Source organism: Amborella trichopoda, chromosome 7 (assembly GCF_054954075.1).
Source record: "Amborella trichopoda isolate Santa Cruz 75 chromosome 7, AtrichopodaSantaCruz75HAP2 v2.0, whole genome shotgun sequence".
Lineage (NCBI taxonomy): Eukaryota > Viridiplantae > Streptophyta > Magnoliopsida > Amborellales > Amborellaceae > Amborella > Amborella trichopoda.
The window spans coordinates 33,077,895-33,097,926 of record NC_142342.1 but is presented as its reverse complement, the minus strand read 5'-3'; the positions used below and the strand labels follow the sequence as shown (position 1 = coordinate 33,097,926).

General features: G+C 34.1%; 1 protein-coding gene across 2 annotated transcripts in view; it reads left to right on the top strand.

The window, feature by feature from the left end:
* Window positions 1-13,493: 13,493 nt before the first annotated feature.
* Window positions 13,494-20,032, top strand: part of LOC18426450 (translocase of chloroplast 90, chloroplastic) — a 36,470-nt gene continuing 29,931 nt past the window's right edge. The window contains exons 1-3 of one of the 2 annotated variants that reach the window (XR_016059846.1): window positions 13,494-13,607; window positions 16,885-17,118; window positions 17,206-17,811. The gene's annotated coding sequence lies outside the window, so the exon portion shown is untranslated. Of the gene's footprint in view, window positions 13,608-16,884; window positions 17,119-17,205; window positions 17,812-20,032 lie in introns of those variants that run through there. The other variant, XM_006833096.4, reaches the window with a different exon arrangement.

Below are 20,032 nucleotides of genomic sequence, written 5' to 3'. Positions count from 1 at the left end.
TTACAATATACATTATTTGTAGGGCTGAAAATCTTAATTGTTTTCACAACCATAATGGTCAAAGCCGAGATGATCAATTTGCAGGTTTTCGATGCTAGAGTTGCAATTTCGAATGAGTTTCGAGTTGAGCCTTTACTTATTTTGATAGGGCAACAACCCTATCAAACCATTTTCCACTAAGTAAAGCCACACCTCAAAACTCACTGGAAAAGTATAGTTTGGCATTGGAAACCTTCAAATCGATCTTCTCGATCTAGATGATTATGATTATAAAATAATTAGGATTTCAAGCCCTAAAATAGTATATATAGTAGCACATTATCTAGACCGTCCATTTCGCCCTAAAAATAAGATATGTACAACCCATCTTTTGAGCTTCAAATTTTATTGTTGGTGTTGAAAATTGACTTTAGAGCCATCATGAGGATTTCTGATGTATAAAGTGCTCTCTGGATGAGAATTTGAGGTGAGGCTTTATTTTATTTTCATTAACCGGTTGCCTTATAAGGCTCCATTTCGAAAATTTAGTTGTTAAAAAGTTAATATAAGGTTGCAGTCTTATACTATAGAAGTAAGGTGCATCTCAAAAATCAAGTATTATCGAGTGTTCCAAAGTTGGAAAACCTTCCTATTGATCATCTCAGCCTTCAGGCATATGGATATAAAGAAAAAAATTTCAAGTCCTAAAAATAGTGAATATTGTAACAAGTGTACTAAGCCGTTTATTTTCAAAAATTTCAATTGTTTATAGATTTGTTCGATCTATACTATTTTTTTATTAAATTTCATAATTAGGTTCTATCATTGATTTTTATACTTGTAAGATTTCCAACACAAAAAGTACATCTTTCAACAAATTTTAGATGTGCGCCTTACTTGTACAGTATAAGGTGGGTATTATGCAAACCTCACCCTTTTAGTTATCCTCGATAACCTCTCTCTCTCTCTCTCCATCGATTAACTTTTAGTTCTCCTCGATAACCCCTCCCTCTCTCTCCATCGATTAACTTTTGACTCTCATTGTCATGACACACAATATTGAGGCACTAGCAAAAAAGAAAAAAGAATAGACAAAAAAAGAAAGAAAAAATTTATATAAGGCTTACACCTTAAAATGTAGAATTAAAGTGTGCAGCTCTAAAATACTTCGAAAAGGGTTACTTTGATATTGAAAAAACATATTATTGCTCATCTGGATATTGCAAAGTATATATATGAAAAAATAAAGATATTTCAATCCGAAATAGCGCATTTTGCATTGTATTTTTTGGACAGTCTATTTTCAAGATTTTCATGTGTTTGCCAATATGATTTGAACCATTTTTGGGTTTTAAAATTTTATAATTAGAGATAAAAATAAATTTTTACACCATTCTAATGATTTTTTACACCAAAATTATATCTTGTGACAAAGTTTCAGAGTTTTAAAGTGGCAAACTTATGCGAACCACACCCAAAAACAAACATTCAAGTTTTCTAACTCGCATCATACATAATCAATACCGTGCAATGTTGAGACTGCGATTTTCCCTTTACAAAACAAGTATTCGGAGTTCACACAATCCGTATAGCTTAGAGAGGGAGAGAGACGTAGTGACAAGGAATAGGACCATGAGAAGGCAATTCCATCAGGACAACGATACACCTCATTTCTTATCATCAAGAAACATAACTAATTAGCCAAGGCCCCTCTGAAGGCAATTCCATCATACTCAAACAAAGAGAAAGCAATTCTATCCTTTGCTTTCTCTCTTTTCAGGTGATTATCCGATCTTTTACTTTCTCTCTTTCTGGTATCAGAGCGACTAGGTTCAACCCTTTGGTTTTATTTTGCTTTATGTACTTGCTCTCGCAGTGCAATGTGCTGTAAAAAGAAATGTTTTCATGAAAATAACATTATATATGTTTGGCATTGAACCAATTGCTCAAGAAGACTGATATGAAGAAAGTAAGCCAAATAAATTTATTATTTCTTAGCTGCTTATAAAAGAGACAACATTATTCCTTTAGAGATCTACAACTTAACAGTTCTTTCAAATAAGAGGATTTAGATGATGTTATTCTGGGAAAAAATCAAATGGGAAGGTATTCTCTTGGAAGAAATTGTTCATGGGAAAAATATTTTCAGATTTTGAAAGAGAAGATGTATACTACAAATTAGTATGTATCAAAGAAGAATGAAAATTTCAAAATTGGTATTGTCCAATCGTCAAAAGCATTTGCAAAAAATTACCTCTGAAAATATAAAGCTTGATGAAAAATCATCAATTCAAAAGAATATTTGATTGTGAAGCACCGTGCTCTACCACTAAAAAAGTATCTTGCTCTAAATCCCAAGTATCCTCCAGGACTTGAGGACTATTCAAAAATGATAGAAGAAAGGCATAATCTGCTTCAGGAAGATATTGAATGATAATATATCATTCTCTCAAGAATCAAATAAGGAAACCTCTGTTTCTCAATAGGCACATGGCCTCTAGGAAGAATAAGACTTTGGTCAATATGAGCCTCCCAATTTCTCAGATCAACCTGTTTCTCAGATGAAGATGTTAAGGGTCAGACATTCTTCAACTCTTTATCAGATACTTAGCCAATGACCCCGTAAAATCTAACGTCCTTAACTACGTCCACTTCCTCAGTTTCTTTACATTCATTTGTTTTAGAACAAAAAGGTTTCTTAGATAATTTTAGGTAATGTCGGTTTTTCTAAAGTTAATAAGCAAGAGTTGCGCAATCTTTCTCTGTTTGTGTCTAGATTTTCTAGGTCAATTCATCAGTCAAAACTAAATCGTCATGTTAAAGGAAATGGAATACTTCTAGTATGTATACCCTTTTTTGAAAAATTAAACATTAAAAGGTGGAACCATAAAAAGTATCAATATGTTCATATTGGACAAATAGATATTCTTGTTCATCCGCATATCAGTTATGATTTAGAAGTAGAATACTTAGTTTCTCTATTAGATAGACATTTAGGATGAGAAAAATCCTTACTATGTCAGTTTAAAGGATGTCTGAATAAAAATAAGATTTGCACAATTTTTTCAATTTTTTCTTTGAGTCTTAAGAGTTTATTACTAAAGAATTCTTGGTATGTATATAAGGTGAAGGAATTGATTTACTATCATGGTCTGTATATGCAATTATAGCATCCAGATGTATTCTCAACGTAACTAGCTTAGTAATTACTTGTTCAAAATTAGATTTTGATGTCAAATTTTTTAAAATTCAAAATTGTAATCTGAAGTTGGTCTTATATAAATTTGGAAAGTTTCATAGCCAGTTTCCCTGTTATTTTTAAATATCTGGAGTCCCATAAGTTTCAGAAGAAAAAGCCAGATTTCAACCTATTTCCCAAAAGTTCATATAAAACACTAGTGAAATACTCTACCATTACCCTCAAATTATAAATAAATCTCTTCCTCAAACAAGCTAGAAAAATGATTTACGCCATATTCTCCTAATTGTACATATTGATCCGCATGCCAAAGAAATCTCAGATTCTCCTAACAAGAAAGCTACTCAAATTGCTCAAAGTCATACAGTGACTGCAATAAAAATGAATCCAATCAGCCATTAGTCATTGGAGGATATTAGCCGCCTAAAATGGCCTATGCTACGATCACTCTTGAGCAATTAGAAGATCTTGAAGGTCCTAAATCAAAGACAGATGCTAGCTACCTTCTGATATATAATATCACCTATGCACGTGTTCAGAAAGATGAGGTACAACAGTTAAGCTATTTAATCTGTTGGACCTCATATGCTGAAAAGCATATATCAGTAATAAAATTTTAAATTTAAGAAATGTAAAAGAATTTAAAAATATTGCCTGATAAGCGAGCAGAGGAAAAGAAAGAAAAGAAGAAAGAAGAAGAAATTTTTTTTTTTCAAATCCATGAGATTCCTTTGCAATATTTAAAAATAAAAAAGTTACAAATAGAATAAAGGAGAAACCTGCAAAAGCTTTCAAATTCAAGCCTCCTAGCTTTCCTTCATTTCTTCAAAGCCCTGAAAACATGTAAGAATCATCTTCAATTTCTCAAATAAAAATGACAAAAATGGCTATTGTTGAATAATATGGTCTCAGAAACATAGGAAAAGATATTATGATTTTGAATATTAATGAATTAACTCATTTTCCTTCAGAAACAAAGCAAGAAATCATTTATTTGATACATAAAGGAATATATGTAGCCAGAATCGCCAATACAATATGCTAAAGACACTATTTTACCTTAAAAATAAAACTTCAAAATATTGATAGTTTTGAAGAGTATTCAAAAAGTTACAACAATAAATGCTACCGGTTGGAGCTACATAATAATGTCGTATTATCTTGCATCCCTTCTAGGTATAGGCACTTGCTCTTTGTTGATGAACCTTCACCATGATGTTGTGCGGTGGAAATTCCATTTAACATCAATCAGACTCCAACTCAGATCCAATGTATCAAACAATGTTGGAAGATTCTTCTTCTAACATAGAAGATATATAAAGGTCATCATATATATCTATCAATTCACATCCACTAGCTAAGCTTGTATTGTGATACATAATAGTCAACTTTGTCAGATGATGATGTCAAGTTCCCAAACTAAATTTTCTATTGCTCTAAGGAATTATTTCCATGGCACTTAGTCACCTTCAATTTTCCCTCTTGAATAGAATAGGTCCGTCATTAAAGTTATTTTCAAAAGACCCTCCAACACGGAAGTAGTCATTATCGATAAGTTTGTATTACATAAATGACACTTTCTTGTTACGGAGTAGTAACGAAACAAGTAATCAACAAAGAAAAGGAAATATGTAATACCTAATTAGACATTTGGTCCAGATTATGATTTCAAGAGTCATCTAAAATAAATATAAAAAATCTGTATATATTTTTCAAAGAATTATACAAATTATTGGGCCAACTCAATCTCCACTTGGGCAAGATCGATTAGCACTATGTCCTACTAAACCAATTCATCAATATAATTAGTCAATTGATCAGTTCAAACTCAAGATGCACTTATCGATAGAAATTTGAAATATTTCATACATTGGTTCAAACAATTTTAATCAACAAATTCTTATACAAAAAATAATTGAGGAAGTTATAGATCACAAACCTTGATTGTTTATTTAAGACGAAACCTTAGATAACAGTTGTGCTTCAGACAAGAGCAAGTCACCTACTCGCATGAAATAGAGAGAGGCTGAGAGGTAGAGAGAGTGAAAAGAGGTAGAGAGAGTGAGAGCGAGAGAGAGGGGGACAGATGGAGCTAGAGATTAACAGCGAGAAATGTAGCAAGGGTTTATTTCGTGAAATTTTGGGATTTGAATTGGCGTAAATTTCAATTTTGAAAATCCGATAAGTACATGACACTTAACTTGAGCAGAAAAAAATTCAGATTTTCAAAATCCAAAAACATAAATTTTTAGAACACTCAAAATCCCAAAATTTCATATATAGGGGCCCCCGCGAAAGAATATTTCAGATCTTGAGGGAAATGTAGCAAGGGTTTATCTCGTGAAATTTTTGGATTTGAGCTGCGGAAAAAATTTGGATTTTCATAAATGGTCATAACTTTCAATTTTTTAAATCCGATAGTACATGACATTTAACTTGGGGAGAAAAAATTTCTGATTTTCAAAATCCAAAACTATAAAAAGTTTAGCAGACTCGAAATCCCATAATTTCATTTATAGGCCCAATCACAAAAGAATATTTCACATCTTGAAATTCTGAAAAGGGAAATTCGGTCATTTTTAAAAATGGCGAAAATTGTTGGAATAACGGATAAAAAAGGGTATAATAGTAATAATATAAATTTTTAGGTAAATTCGTCAATAAATATAACAGATTTATCGTAATTATTTCAAGCCTTTTTATCTTTTTAATTTTTTTTAGAAATAAACATTGTAATTTCTGTGACGATCTGACAATCATAGCAAATTTACCTTTTCAACCCAAGAGCTCACAAAAAAAATGTTCTCCCTCTTTATTGAAACACCAAAATTTATTCAGCTTCTCCCATCCCCATTTTTCTCTGTCCTGCAACCCAAATACCTCTTCTCTCTCTCTCTCATTTGTTACTTTCTCTGTCTAATCAAACTCATCCCCATTTTTCTCTGTCCTCCAACCCAAATACCTCTCTCTCTCTCATTTGTTACTTTCTCTCTCTAATCAAAGAGCATATAATATACCCCAAAACGCTCTCTTGAAACCCCAAAACCTTTTGTGGTCCCCGATTACTTTCCCTCTCTAATCAAAGAGCATATAATATACCCCAAAACACTCTCTCTTGAAACCCCAAAATATTTCCAACGTTTTCTGGTCCCCGATTCTCTCTCCTCTCATTTCATTTCCCTCTCATCAAAAAGCACACCAAAAAATGCTCTCTCCAATCCAAAAGCAAGTTATAATTTTTTTTGACTGACGTGGAAAACGTCTCTCATCTCTCTCTAAAAGCACACAATTATTATGAAAACAAAATAAAGATTCACCTCAAATCTCAAATCTTCGTCCGGAAAGCACTTTTCACCGTGGAAATTTTCACAATGGCTTTAAAATTAATTTTTAGAGCCAAAAATAAAATTTGAAATTAAAAAAAAGTACATATCGTAGATCTATGGATACTTATTTTTAAACAAAAATAAATGATTTAACTAATTTGTTCAATAGACACTATTTTTAAGGCTTGAAATCTTTTTTTTTTTTCCACAATCATAATGTTCAAATCGAGATGATCGATGTTAAGGTTTTTCAATCCTTAAATTGTAGTTTTGGAGGAGTTATAGGTGAGGCTTTACTTAATTTTAAAGGGCTATAGCCCTATCAAACCATTTTCCTTTATAGAAAAATACTATGTTAGATTTGTCCCATGGGTCTCTCTCTCATAAGTCATGACTAAAAGGAAAACGTTTATGTAAGATTGTAATTTTAAAATTAGGTATTGTATACAATGAGACCATTTATTTTTGGTACAGGGAGGTCACAATTACTTACAACCATCTTATATGAAATCTAATAGCTTGGGTGTGTCACAAAGTTTGAGAAAAATTCTCCTAAAATTATGTGCATCTCAAAAGTCTATCATAAAAGGTTGTTTTGATGCTGAATCCTTTCAACATCGAGATGTATGAATATTAAAATAAAAACGATTTCAAATTCCAAAAATAGTATATCTTACAACACATTACTAGACTGTCCTTTTTTAAGATTTCATATGTTTATAGATCTACATGATTTGAACTATTTTCGGAGTTATAAAATTTTAAATTTAAAAATGAAAATAGATTCTTGAGCCATCCTAAAACTTTTAGACACTAAAATTATATTTATGATAAATTTTGAAGGCACACCATTATTTGAGTGTTCAAGATTGCAACCATATAAACCACACCCAAACTAAAAAGAGAAAAGAAATGGAAACTAGGCATAGGGAAAAAAGTGATAGACATCGGATGCAAAATTGATACTTGGGGAAAATTAAAAAAAAAATAAATAAATAAATAAATAACATTTAAAAAAAAAAAACGCTTCTCATTTGTGCCATGTTGCCCTGACTCGCAATCCCAAGTCAAGAGAAAAAGAAATGAATGCCGGTAGGTTCCAAGTGTGAGAAAATAAAAGTTTAGGACTTTAGTCTTTGGGAGGTTGATACCCAAAAACCCAAACTTTCCCCATCTCCCTATAAATTTATAGGTTTAAGCATTATGGCTACAAGCATTTCAGGTATTCTCTCTCTCTTCTAGATGGCAATCCCTAAAGTGCTACTGATCCTGTTTCAGGTACTGTCTCTCTCTCAGAATATTAGCATTCCTTTACTTTGTTGTTTGTAATTGTTTTCTTGGTGGTAGAGCTATACATTCTTTTTTGCTAGATCTCTGCGCACAAGTTCAAGTTCTCAATGTCAGAATGCTAACACTCTTTTTTCTTTTTCATTCACTCTTCACAGCTGGTTAGGAGAGGTTTAAGAGCCATATTCCCTACAAAAACATGTCAGCTTCAAATTCATGATCCAACTTCTGCACCAAATACAAGTCTAGAACTAGTGCCACATGCAGCATTTGGCCCTCCTCTTAACATCCATCAACAATATCACCACCTGCATCACTCGACTCACACTATCTTCATCAATCGCATATTTTACTTCTGCCAATGTCGAGCTTCTGAAAACTATGAGACTCTCCCATTCTATACAAGAACACCAAATACAAGTCTAGAACGAGTCCCATATGCAGCATATGACTCTCCTCTTAACATCCATCAACAATATCACCACCTGCACCACTCACCTCGCACTATCTTACAAAACTTCAACATCAACCATGTATTTTGCATCTCCTTCCGAAGTCGAGCTTCTAAAAGCTATGAGTCTTTCCCACTTTACAAGAGAAATTAGCGAAAACGAGAAAAGGGATCCCTAGATTTTGAGGAAAACGATAGCTATAGCGGCTATTACAGCAATCATAGGACTCATAAGCATGCAGTGTGATTACACCGGATTGAAAGGACACGTGTGATCTAGCCGGAGTATATATTATTTTTTAAAAAAAAACAAAATTTCTTTTCTTCACACTCCAGATCACTCACAAGAAGTCTTTTTTCCATTTAACAACTTCAAACAAAATAAAAAAACAGAATACAATAGGATCTCAAGAACTTGAAGCCATTCAAGCCATACTTTTCATTAACAAAAGAAAATATACAATTTATGCTTGGGAATAAAAGATATAATAAATAAATATGAAAGAAACAAAAAGAGGGTGGTAGAGATTACCTCAACAAGGTTTCTTACACCTCACACCAGGTCACCACCTTCCAATGACGTGGGATCTAACGGTCAACTTTCAATTTCAACTGAGAAAGCAAGTTTGGGCAAGCCACACCAATGAAACATGGACCCTTTTGATCACAAACTCAAACCCTAGGTGAATCCCTTTAGCAACCTAGTTTGAGAGAGATGGATTATCTTTATGCTACACCCTAAAACCTTTAGCCATAAATCTATAGTTGAGAGATGGGAAGGTGGTATAACATTTATCCCCCTTTTTCTTTTGCCCATTATCCCATCAATATAAATTAAATAAAATAATAATCATAATATTGTGCTTTATCGAAAAATATGCACAAGCCTTATCATGCTGTCTAAAAGATTCATTCAAATCTTTCTTAGGATAAATCACCTATCCAAATATCGACCTCCAAGCCAAAGTTATTACTCTTATCAATTCAATCCTTTCAAAATAGGAAAACCCCTAAAAGTGGGGTGTGCTACCCAAGAGGTGGCTACGTGAGCCCCAACAACTTAGAGCATGGTGGGCCCATGTGCACAATGGGCCCCCAATGCCTTTTAAATATTTTTAAAAAAATTAATAAAATATTATAGAATTAATTTGAATATTTAAAACATTAAAAATCAATATATTTGTTTTTATAAATCTAAATTTTATAAATAAAATATCCAGAGATCTAGAAAAATTCAAATAATAATTCTAAAATCATATTGTGATAAAATAAATACAATTAAATTCATTAGATGGGATAATGATCCATATAGTCTAGGAATAAACATTTTGGGCATTCCACCTTCAACCGTGAACTGCGGTCCATACATGCTTTATCAACCGACCCAGTGTTTCCCATGACCCACAGTCCATGCAAAGATTCATTAGTGGGACATCAAAGTCTTGTCGATGAGCTAATGAGTCGTAATCTCAGTTTTGTGGATTTTAAGTTCTCCCTTAGAGACGCGTCAAGGTCACTTAGGCCTAATACGACCACAACTTCTATGGTACATAGGGTATCTCTCGCATATACATAAGCTTCACCCTAAAATGCAGTTCGTTGTCCAGAAACGACAATAATTATGCATGACGTGTAATGAGGCTTTGGCCTCGTCCCTGAAGGTTACCATCACATATAAGAGTCACATAGTCCCTCGGCTTACTATTTGGGCATACTCCGACCTCATAAAGGGATGACCTATTAGAACCCTTATCGAATAGTTTTCTATGCTAAGGTAACATGTTTTTTCCAACCAGACTGACCTATCATATCAAGCACAATCTCGTATTAACAAACATTGTTTGCTTAGTATGGTCCACAAGGGACCATACTCCCACTGAGTTTATGTTCCATTATATCATTCCATTTAAAGGCAATTATAAAGCCTTTAATGCCCACACTCACCCAACATGGATTTAAAGAAAAAAGGGATCCCTTTTAATTCTTATAGTGCTAATAGCTTTTGCTAGCTCTGGTACTGGAACAAGGCTTAATGATTATTCTCCTTACTTGGGAAATTCATGGAGGAGATGGGGGTTCTATTTTTTACCATAGCATTTGGATTGGCTATTTGGATCGTACTTCCCATATATTTGAGGTGGGTTTCATGGGTCTCTTTTCTTCGTGTTTTGTCAAGCTTAGTGCTGCAAAATTATAGAACCCTCTTACATTATCTCAAGAAGTGGGTTCAAAAGAGCTGGTATTGATAATCCTAAAAGTGTTAGTCATGTAAGAATGAAGTGCCAAATTAGTGTTTCCAAGAAGCCCTTAGGGAAAAACAAATTGCCATGCATTCTTATATGTTATCACTACTCATGATATCAAACCTTGTTAGAGATCTACTTTTAATAGGAAAAAGTGCGCGCTTTTCTTTTTAATAGGAAAAGATGCATATGTTGTGTCGTAATGGAATTGTCGTTTTTTTTAGTAGTTTTTCAATGTGAGGTGAAAATGGAAACATAAATCTTAATTGGAGCTCAAGTGATTCTGCCACCACGATCCCAACCTCTCTCTCTCTTGTCACTATCGCTCTTTCTCTTTCTCTCTCTCTTACTCTCTCTCTAAGCTGCCAGGCCGATTGCATGTTTACCTAGGTTTCAATGGGATTTATTTTTGTAGGGAGAGAATGTGGGTTTCAGAGTTCACTCCCTCTAACCTTAACAATTTTTTTATAATTATAATTATCAAGGCTGAGATGATTGTGAAGGTTGGACCCAGTTTCTATGTGGCTAAGCTCGCATATGTAGGAATGCGAGCCTATTAATAAATCTATTTTTGAGATAGATTTTTGGACTTAATTTTTAAAGACATGTAATATCTAACATTTGAATATGAAAGTATAAGTAAAATTTAAAAACTACATATAATAATTCTAGTAATAAAACATTTGGACCGTTAGTTTCGATTGTTTTTAGATGGTACACCTACTTACATCCATCTTTAGGATAGATGCTTTACTTTTTTTGGACCGCATATGTAGTCATGCGGTCCAGCCTGCATGAATCAATTTTCCTTGAAGGTTACCCATGGCAAAACAACAATTTATAGTGCGGGATTGATCATGTGTAACAATTTATAGTGGGGGATTGATCATGTGTATTTAAAATACACAATATGACGGTGTAAAGAGTTTTTTTAACCATTTCTTTTAGAAAAGGGAAAAGTTTATATAAGGTTGTAACTTTAAAATGTAGAATCACAGGTGCATCTCAAAAATTTATTGGAAAGGCTATTTTAATGTTGAAAAACTCTCTAATTGATCATCTCGACATCAAGATGTATGACTATTAAAAAAAATAATATTTTTGAGTCCTAAAAATTGTGCATCTTGCAACACATTATCTAGACTGTCCATTTTCAAGATTTTCATACGTTTATAGATTTACTTGATTTTAACCATTTTTGGAGTTTAAAAATTTCTAATTAGATATGAAAATAGTTTTCAAGATAATCCTAAAACAATTTTACAAAAAAAAATTTTACAAAAAAATTACATGTTATGATAAAATTTGGAGGTGCACCTTAAACCGTACCATTTAAAAATTCCCATTTTGCTCTTCTTTTGCAGCTCTCAATCTCTCTTGAAGCAAAATCCTAATTTTTCTCTCTACACCAAACTGACAATATGCGCTATTTATAAAAGCCGTAGAATCTCCTCTATTAATGTACTCCCCTAAAATCCCATGAAACCCTAATCACAATTCCTAGAAAATAGCTTCGTAATGATTTGAAAACTTTTCTTCAAATTCTAGATCCCCCAATCCCATGAAACCCTTATCACAAGTCCTAAAAATTCCTTTCATAATGCTTGAAAACTTTTCTTCAAATTCTAGATCACTAAGTCATTTTTTCTTCATTCAGGGCTCTATCTTTGTTAAAAAGAAACCAAAGAAAGATTCACCATCAAGAAATTACTAGTTGTTAGTGGAGAAGGGTGGAAAATGGTGGAGAATGAGTTAGAGCCCCCATGGCATCAGAGTGATGAGTTTGTAATGAGATAGAGAGTTATTAACATATTGTTGATGCGGAGATAGAGTTCTTTGAAAAGCAAAGAGCTAATGGGTCGTCTGCGGACCTTGTATATACTAGGTTTTGAGGGCAGTAGTTGCAACTTCTACGGTCAAAATCCGTTTTTTCTTAAGGTGCAGTTGGCATACAAATGCATTTGCATAGAGGTAAATTGCATCTTTAAATTTTATCATGGTATATAATTTTGATGTAAAATGTTTTTAGGATTATCTCAAAATCTATTTTTATATCTAATTATAAAATTTTAAATTTAAAAAATAGTTAAAATCAAGTAGATCTATAAAAATATGAAAATCTTGAAAATGAACGGTGTAGATAATATGTTGTAAAATGCACTATTTCTAAAACTTAAAATCTTTTTATTTTTCATAGTCATACATCTCGATGTTGAGATGATCAATCAAAGGGTTTGTCAACATTAAAACTACCTTTTTCGATGGATTTTTGAGGGCATCCGTAGTTCTACGTTATAAGGTAGCATCATTATATAAACTTTTTCCCGGATATATATAGACTTTTGGTTCAACTTTTGGGGTCAAAACCCATTTTTTTTTATGGTGCAGTTGGCATACGGATGCATCTGTAGCTGTAGAGGTAAGAAGCACCTTCAAATTTTATCATGGTATATAATTTTGATGTAAAATGTTCTCAAGATTATATCAAAATCTATTTTTATATCTAATTGTAAAATTTTAACTTTAAAAAATAGTTAAAATCGAATCAATCTATAAACATATGAAAATCTTGTAAATGGATGGTGTAGATAATATGTTGTAAGATGCACTATTTTTTAGACTCAAAATCTTTTAATTTTCATAATTGAGATGATCAAATCATAGGGTTTTTCAACATTAAAATAACTTACTTTTTTTTTGATAGATTTTTGACGTGCATCCGTCGTAGCTGTAGAGGTAAAGCTGCAACCTTATATAAGCTTTTTCCTTCTTCTTATCCACAAAAGGTCCAAAATGAGGATAAAGCAAATCCAAAAAAAAAAGTGGATTGAAAGAGAACGCGTTTTATGGCGCTACCATTCGAAGCTCAGAAGCCAAAAACGAAGACCCCCTTCTTCGCAGTATCAGTTTGGGCTATTTTTTATAGAGCCGAGCCCATTGTTGGACCATAGGGACCTTTCTATTGCCCCACCGAATTTAACCGCAATCTCAACCTACCATTGCCGCTCGGCCGACAGAGACGCAGCTCTGCAACTTTTCTCCTCTTCGCCTGAAGTTCACTCTCTCCTTGTCGCTCTCGTCATCCAGGAACCTAATTTCTTGCTCTGGACGGATGATAGCAGGTACGCTCATCCATCTCTCCCTTTCTCTCTTGGTGTTGGTCTCTTTCTCTCTCTCTTATACAATTTATGATACTGGTTTTCTCAGCCTCATTTTCTGTTGTCACTAGATATTTTTGAATCTTCAGATGGATTTTAGTGTCTCTCTAGAACTTTGAGATGATTTTGGTCTCTCTCTGAAAATTGTGGTTGGAGTTTCCATTGATCTCTCTCTAGAATTTTGACAGGGTTTTGCTGTTTATTAAGGTTTGGCATTAGAAAATACCTAAAACTATTATACGGTTTTTCTGTTAAAGAGATTATACGGAATATCAACACCCAACTTTAACAGTGTCAAGTTGGTTTATTCTACTCATTTACGGGTTTGTTGCCTAGTTTCTTATTTTTTTTCTTTAAATTTTCTGCATTTTTGGTCTTTTTACTATGAATGGCATGCTCATATTGGTTTTTTTGTTGCACAGTGTTTTGAGGTGCGATTCTTTTTTGCCTCTTTTGAGGTGCTTTTCATTTGCCCCTTTTGAGGTTCCGTTAATTTTTTAACGTGTTGTTGAAGTGGAATTCGATCATGTTTTGATGTGATCTGATTCCGGTTTTTCATGATCCACTAATAGTTGTCTCATCTGTTTAGTGTTTGATTGCTTTGCTATTTCTGTAATTTTTCACATCTTAGGATTCTTCGATGAATATTATACTCGGTTTATCTGTGATTTATTCATCCTCAGTGCTCATTTTTTCTTATGTCACATCTTAGGATTCTTCCATGAATATTATACTCAGTTATCTGTGATTTATTCATCATCAGTGCACATTTTTTCTTATGCACTTTTTTGGAAATTTCTGCCATGGATAATTTGATGAGTCAATTATTTTGTTCCATAATTTTTGTTGCAAATTATTGCTATAGTTATGTAGAATTGCTATGGGTGGACACTTTGGTTCAAATGAGTAGTTCGATTGAAATTTGGTCGTTCTTGGAGAAATGATTGTGTTAATTCGATTCTTTGGATTAGGGTCGGTGTTTCGCTTCCAGTTGGTCGACATGCTCTGCTTGTTTATTGGGATTTAAATATTCAATGAGCATTGCATGATATAAGAACAAACCTCAATCTCAACCATTACATTTTATAAGTTATGCATTTGTGAAAGTTTTGGTGTAAAAATATTTGAAGGATCCATAATTGATTTGAATGGATGTTTTCATGCAAGTATTTTCATGGAATCCATAATGGATTACATAGCTGATCCCAAATTAATTGGAAAAAGGCTATGGTGATGATGATGATCCACAGTGGATTACATGGAATTCTACTAAGTTATTACTGTTCTCCATATATGTTCATATCTTTTGCCTCGAGTTGTAACACAATATTGTTTCCTCTTTAATTTGAGTTTTTCTCCCAAACGCAATCGATCGGTACATGCGGGGCCCACCACCCAACAATTTCACTCTTGATGCTTGATTTTTTTTTTGCTGTATTGGCGCTTGCTTGTTGTTTTTGTGGTGTGGATGATTGATTTTTGTGGATGTATCTGAACATCCGCATAGTTCTTGGTGACTTCAAGTTCACTTAAATCGTGTTTGACTATTTAAAATTAAAAACAGAGATGGTGAAAACCAGTCAACTTGCAACTGTATGACCAGCTCAAGCTAAGTATTTTAATCGTAGCATTAATTTTGTTCTTTAATAATTTATGTTCAGTTTTCAGATAAATTTTATGATGTGCACTAAGATAATCTAATGAGGTGTTATTTATGATGAAATCTGCACCTATCTTCTTGGTCTGTAACCTTTTCTGTAATATTCCTGCAACTAGATTTCCATTTACTAATTTCATGCCAAGCACTGGAATGAAGATCATATTGCACTCTCTTTTTGGTTATTTATACACATTTTTTGTACATTATGGCGTACATAACATGCAATTGCTATCATGAGTGGAAGGCTTTAGTAATTCATAGAAAATAAGATGAATGACGACCAACCAGAGTTTAAAAACTCAAAATTTCTGACCAACCAGAGTTTACACTTTGCATGATTGGTTTTGCACTTGACTCAATTCATCTAGTCACATTTAGAGTGGGTTGGTGTTGGAATCTTAAGTTTGATTTTGATATGATGATGGTCATCTTGGAAATGAAATGTGTTGGTTTTATGAGCCAAACATTTTCATTAAATCACAAATATCTCTTATCTCTCAATGCTTATCTTTTGTACAGAAATGTGTCCACCTATGCAATCATCAATGCCTATTTTTGAGTTTATGGCTGGTTTGTCTTGAATGGTATGCTTGTTTATTAATAAATATTTTCGCATTGAAAAATCTTTCATGGGTTATAAGTGTGTGCATTGAGCATGAATATGTGGGTCTACAGAAAATAGCATGAATGTAGCATGCTTTCTTCATTTTATTTTCTCAGTTTTTTAATGAACTGAACCAATTCTACCGAATGGTTGTAGGTTTTCTTTTCATGAATATGTTGGTCTACAGAAAATAGCATGAATGTAGCATCCTTTCTTCATTTTATTTTCTCAGTTTTTTAATGAACTGAACCAATTCTACTGAATGGTTGTAGATTTTCTTTTCATTCTCGTTTTACTTGATTCTTTTGGAGTATTATGTAGTCTTCTCTCTCTCACATGTATATGTCTGCCTTGTATTATAGCCTTCTTCTATCTAGGATCTATTCCTAAGGATGTCTGCAGAAAATACCATAGATACCATAGAAGATGATCTTAGGGAGAGCAACAAACGCATGGCAGCCATACTAGGTGCCTATGCAGCTTGTCTGATGGTAGTGAAGAGAATCAATAGACTGATTCCTATTACGTTCACGCCTACGAGAAAAGATGAAGACATTGTCAATACTACAGACATCACTTGTTGTAACCAGATACGAATGTCCCAGGGAACATATAGAACATTGGAGCACATGATAAGAGAGTGAGATCTATTGCAGGACACTGTAGGGGTAACTGTGCAAAAACAATGGGTCATATTCTTGCATAATATAAGTCACAACTTGACAAATAGGAAAATTGCACACGACTTTGGTCGCTCGGGCGAGACTATAAGTCGGCATTTTAACCGATCACTAAATGCAATACTAGCCCTTCATCGTGACTTCATTAGGCTAGCAACATTGGAGACACCCCCCAATATTGCAAATGATCCTAGATTTGACCGATATTTTAAGGTATTGCATATGAAAACCCATATGTCAAGTACTTCACAAATCTAGATGTGCCTTTTTGTTATGCAAACTAATATTGAATCACAGGATTGCCTTGGAGCCATCGACGACACACATATCCCAGTCACAGTTACCAATGATGTGCGTGCTAAGTACCGTAACAGCCTAACAGGAAGGGTTTCCTATTCCAAAATGTCATGGCGGCAACATCCTTTGACTTAAAATTCCAATATGTCTTAAGGGGTTGTGAGGGTTCTGCAACAGATTCAAGGGTTTTATCGAGTGCATTGTCAAGGACAGATGCTTTCCATGTTCCATCTGGTAATAGTCCATACGTGTATTGCATTGTTTTTAATAAGATTAAAAGGCAATTAATAGTACCCTTACAAATTTTTCTACTTGTTTTAGGAAAATATTACCTTGTTGATGTTGGATACCCCAATATCCCTGGATTTCTTGCACCATATCGCAACGTTCGTTACCATTTGAAGGAGTTTTCCCAGAATAACCCAATCAACACTACAGAGGAATTGTTTAACCTCCTTCATTCATTGGTGTGTAACTCTGTCGAGCGTATATTTGGGATCTTAAAAGGACGATTCGCTATTTTGAGAACTGTGACAACCTTCCCAATTAAAACTCAACTGAAGATCGTCCTAGCATGTTGTATACTACATAACTTCATTATGAGTATAGAGGGTGTGGTTGTTGATCACGAGAACGATGGTGATGACAACATTGATGGCGATGACCACAGTGATAGCGATAACAAGAGTTCCAATAGTTCCAGCGATGAAGACCCCCTGCGTGTACCACGACATCCTACTTTTGGAAGGGGTCAAAGAGAAAGGGATGATTGCGAAAATTTTCGATTTGAAATTGCGAAGAAAATGTGGGAAGATTATAGTGCTTCCTTGAGTTAGGTCATTCAGTTTTGTTAAACTATGTTAACAGACATGCTTTAATATTGTATATTTACTTTTCAATAATTGAATTATGCCTTGATTTCCCCGATTATGATGTGAATATTGAATTATGCCCCAACTTCCCTGATTATGATGTGAATATTGTAGTAGAAATTTTTACAGTTCTGGTTTGTAATTATTAATTAGGGATGGATGTCAGTAGTAGCCAGCCTACATCTACAAAAAAATTACTTGAAGCCAAAGGATGGACCTCGTGCTCCTTGCCTTACTAAGAGAACAAGTGAAACTGGGGAAAAAATCAGAGGGCAGTTTCAAAAAAGAAGCATGGTTTGCTATACAAAAGAAGTTCAATAGTGAACTTCAAATGAACGTCACCAAGAATCAACTAAAAAACAGGCACAAGCATTGGAAGACACAATATAAGTTCATATTGAAGCTTATGACTGAAAGTGGATTTGGATGGTACCCAGCACGACCAGTGTTTCAAAAAGCACTAGGCTCGTCCTAGGCTGCCTGGGGGGTCCAGGCCTCCCAACGCCTATGTGGGCACCCAGAACCTGGGCGGCCCAGCCGAATCCAAAAATGATTCTACAGTTATATATTGTATAAAATATAAGAATTAGGTATTTAGGGCACGTTAGAATTCAAACTATACTATACATTAGCACGTACTCCATAAGCATAACCATCAGTCGGTCCATAATCCATATCCAATTAAAACTTAAAATTTACTAACCAACCAAATTACCAAACCAAAGTTACCAAATAGTGCCAAACCAATGGAACTACGAATCCACTATCCAGAAATCACATTACACCACCATGAGGCAGAAAACAAAAATGAAAGTAATACTTGAAGACTCAAAAGAATCTTCAATAGTTCAATCAAAGTTCAAAGTTTAATAATTATTCAACATTCTTCATTCATCATCAGAAAAATTATGGTCAGTTGCATTGGCATCATATTCTTCAGAGTCATCACCCTTCTTGACATATTGGTCGTCTTCTTCCGTTTCTTTTGAATATGCCTCTTCTTCCACCCTCGTTCTCTGTGCAGAAGATCTAGTGGCCCTAGGAGGGTCAGCTGATGTCCCTGAAGCATCCATGACCATGTCCTATGTCAATCCTTCATGCCTCTCGACCTCATCATCATCAACTAACCACTCCATAGCATTGTCTATATTTTTTGATCTGATGGGGTCTCTCTTATCTCTCCTAGCAAACCTATCCTTCAAGAATCGATTATATTTGACATAGACTAGGCCATTGGGCTTCTTTGATTCAAGCCTGTTCCTTCTCTTTGTATGAATGTAACAAGATCAAATGAAATCAATTAAAATCTATGGTTCATGTATTATTAATACAATTATACAAATTACCCTTACGGCCTTACCCCTTCAAAAGTACTTCAATTACGCACACAACCGGATGAGGAAGTGGTTAGGTTTAAGATCCGAATGGCCAACTTTTGTAAATTTGGAGAACTATATCCATGTTGGCTCCACCAATTGGTTGCAAAGATATAGAATAAAATTATAAATAAATAATAGAATTGATAAAAATTAAACTTGATTACTTGAACTTGATGAACTTAAAAATATTATTACGACCTGGATCAATTTTGGTCCTTTGCCTCATTGCCATTGGACTCCCAAAAGACTTTAATGAGCACTTGTAATTTATCAGCTCATTAGTGCATATAATATCCTGGATATCAGGATCAGGGACCAGCACATCTACGCACTTATTAAATCCAGTTATTATTGTGTCATTTGTGTGTATATCCTTGTCAACATAGAAAAAAGCTGGGTTCAAATAATAACCAACTGCATGCAATGGCCGATATAGCTGCCTATCCCACTTGTCATTAATAATCTCCCAAACAGGCATGTAGCGGTTCTCGTCATCATCAAAATTTTAGGCTATCTCCTTTTTGCATTTCTCCATAGCTATATAGCCCATAGAAGGCTTGTCACTATCAACCATGCGAAGGACTTTGACAAGAGGCAAAAATACCTTAAGAGCGTCCTTCAACGCTCGCCAAAAATCCTTAGAAAAAATAGTATCTCTCACCTTCTTCCCAACTTGATCCTTGGATCACTTGCATGCTCTCCAGTCATTCGAGGTATGCTATGCTATCTAGGCATAAGTACCAGGTAACAAATCTCGTGACCCTACGCCTCACAAATCTACGCATCATGCTGAGGGTGAGATGGTGGCCATAAATAAAATGTGTATCTGACGTTGCCTTCTTCACTGCACCTGATATCTCGGTTAAACAGCCAAGAGCCTCAAGCATGAGGTCTATA